Below are 3,474 nucleotides of genomic sequence, written 5' to 3' on the forward strand. Positions count from 1 at the left end.
TTTTCTGTTTTCTATCTCATTTATTTCTGCTCTAATCTTTATTATTTATTTTCTTGTGGTGGCTGTAGGTTCCCTCTGTTAGTCTGTTTCTAATTGTTGTAGATGCTGTGTTAATGTGTTAATGTTGGTTCTTTCTTCTTTTTGGATGTGTGCATTTAAGGAAACACCTTGGCCTTAGCAAACTTTCAGCTCGATGGCTGCCAAGTGTTATGTGAAGCTCTTTCAGTCTTTTAAGTAAAAGTGAAGACAATTTTATGGAAGAAACCATAAATGAGGATGAGTCTTGGATTTACCAATATGACCCAGAGAGTAAGATTCAATCAGATAAGTAGCTTCTGAGGGGATCTGCGGGGCCAGCTCTATTCAAGGTAGAGAGCTCATCTCAGGTTATGTTGTTACTAAGTGCTGTCCAGTTGGTTCCGACTCATAGCAACTCCATAAAAGGTTTCCATGGAGCAGCTTGTGGGTTTGAACTACAAACTTTGTGGTTCAAATTGACTTTGTGGTCTAGAGCTTATCTATCCTACAGCACCACATCAGAGTTCCAGGAGGCTACTGTTTTTTGAGGCTTCAAAGGGTTAATCTTGATAGACTTTCTCAAAGGACACAGGATAATCATGGGGGCTTATTATGAAGCAGTTTTAAGACAATGTAAACTGCACTGGTGAGGAAAAAGGCCAGGAAAGTTGTGTGAAGGGATTGTTTTCCCATCACAACAATGTACTTGCTCATGCTGTACGAGTAGCGAGGACTGTAGTACAAGAATTTCACTGAGAAACTGTACTCCATCCATTCTACCACCCGATCTTGCCTCTTCAGACTTCTTTTTGCTCCCCAAAGAACTCAAAGAACATTGAAAAGGAACAAATTTGAATTCCTCGAGGACGCCAAAGCTGCATGTTGACGTGTAAATGCAAGAGTACAGAATTCAGGAAAGGGTTAGAGAATAGGAAACACTGGCTTTAGAAGGGTGTACACCAATGTAGAGGTATTTTGAGAAACAATAGCTTCATAGTTTGGCATCTTTGTTTAATAAAGGCTTCTGTGATTTTGTAGTAAAACTTTTAGACTTACCCTGTTTTGGATTAGCGAGTCACCTGGAGTTAATACTAAATAAGGGCTGTGAAGAGGGCTGGGGGCTTGAGAACAGAGAATGAAAGGTTGAGGCTAAAATTTTGGAAGACAGGAAGTGTTCTGGGATGGATGGTAAGCTGGGAGGGAAAAGGAATCTAGGTCACCAGAGTAGACAAAATGACTCTCCACAAAAGAATGAGACAAGCGAGCCCAGCAGTTGACACCAATGGAGGAGAGACACAACCAGAGGATAGAGTGCAGCAGGAATTCTCAAAGAATGATAGATGAAGTAATGATAAAGGTCATGTGATTTTGTGACATTGAATGGAGGACTTGAACAGAGAGGCAAGAAAGATAAGGCAACAGTGGTAATAAGAGTCCAGACTTCTACTACCTTCATTACCTCTGATGAACAAAAAGTCTGCCAGAAGACTTGGGAGAGTGAGAACTCAAGGGAAGAAATTTTCAGAATCAAAGACCTAATGTGATTTGGGGGATAGAGCCCCTCAGAAGGAAGCATTTGGGGAGTAGGAAGAAGAAAAGGTTAAGGGTGTGAAAGAGACAGGAGGAAAAACAGATGGTGTCAGGAGACTCAGCTCCTCCAGTGGAAAGGGGAAGATGCCATGAAGATTCAGAAGGATTTTGAAATGGATGTGGGGGCTCAAGACAGATGGCGTCCATGTTCTAAGTACAACATCAAGTACAAAGTGGTGGCATTTGACATTTAACAGATGCTTCCTGTTCTCAGCACATTCATGTAGCAGCCCACCCTGTTACAGACATTATATTAGGTCTGCAATACATAGTCTGTATTCCAAATTTGGGTGTTTCTTATTGTATTATTTTTGTTTACGGTGAAGCAGTCTGAAACACACATCAAAAAGATACAGGAAGAGATATTATAAGGCAAAAAAAAAAAGCATATATGAATGGCAAATCTTAGTTCTCTAGTGCTGCAATAACAAAAATACCCCAAGTGGATGGCTTAAACAAATAGAAATTTATTTTCTCACAGTTTAGAAGGTTAAACTTACGAATTCAGGGTGCAGGCTTAGGTGAAGGCTCTTTCTCTCTGTTGGCTTTGAAAGAAGGAACTTGTCTTGTGTGAACATTTGTTCTTTAGTTATCTTCATGTGCCTTGTTATCTACCTTCCCCCATCTCTGTTTACTTACTTTATCTGCTCTTTGATGTCTCAGAAGAGATTGACTTTAAACATTCTCTACACTAATACTGGAGTCCTGCTGTGGCACTATAAATATAAGCACTGGACTGCTAACCACAAGATCAGTGGTTCAAATCCACCAGTTATTCCTTGGAAACCCTATATAAGGTCACTATGAGTCAAAACCGACTCCACTTGAGGGCACTTAACTATTACACTAATACTAATTACCTCATTAACATAACAAAGAGATCCATTCCTAAGTGGAATTTTAACTCCAGGTATGTTATTAATGTATACCAAGGAGTCAGTTCTGACTCAAAGTGATGCTGTATAGGGTTTCTTAGAGTGGCTGGTGGTTTGAACTGCCAGCCTTGCAGTTAGCAGTCCAGTGCTAATCTTACAGTGCCCACAGGTATATTGTTGTTAAGTACCGCGGAGTCAGTTCTAACTCATAGTGATCCTGTTTCCGAGGAGATTCTGGTGGATTTGAGCTGCAGACCTGTGGTTCAAAGTCCAGTGCTGATCCACAGCACCACACCTGAACTCCACAGGTATGTTGTTATTAAGTGCCGTTGAGTCAGTTCCAACCCATAGCGACTCTGTACTGGGTTTCCAAGGAGCAGCTGGTGAGCTTCAACCATGGGCCTTGTGGTCCAAACCGACCTTGCAGTCCAGCATGTTAACCTACAGAGCAACACCAGGGCTCGTACACCACACATCTTTGGAAGGACAATAGGAGCAGAACTGCCCCATAGGGTTTCTCCAAGGCGATCATCTTTACAGACATCGATTTCCACCTCGTTCTCCAATGGAATGGTTGGTGGGTTTAAAACATGAAACTCTCAGGTTTGCAGTCCAGAACTTAACCCACTGTGCCACCAGAAGGCTAAAAAGGAATCCTTTTTCAGGGTTTACAGAAAGGCTAACTCTTCAAAGTTTGTGAAAAGAATCTTTCTATTGTATATTGAAAGGCATCTTAAACTCTGATTACTTAATGTAACATATATATACATATATATATGTTACATTAAATTATATATAAATATATATATATATATATATAATCTTTGTTGTTGTTGTTGTTAAGTGCCGTCGAGTCAGTTCTGACCCATAGAGACCCTGTACAGGGTTTCCAAGGGTGTAAATCTTTACGAGAGTAGAAAGCCTCATCTTTCTCCCACGGAGCGGCTGGTAGTTTCGAACCGCTGACCTTAAGGTTCGCAGCCCGATTCGT

This window comes from Chrysochloris asiatica, unplaced genomic scaffold, assembly GCF_000296735.1.
Source record: "Chrysochloris asiatica unplaced genomic scaffold, ChrAsi1.0 scaffold00013, whole genome shotgun sequence".
In the NCBI taxonomy this organism is placed as follows: Eukaryota; Metazoa; Chordata; class Mammalia; order Afrosoricida; family Chrysochloridae; genus Chrysochloris; species Chrysochloris asiatica.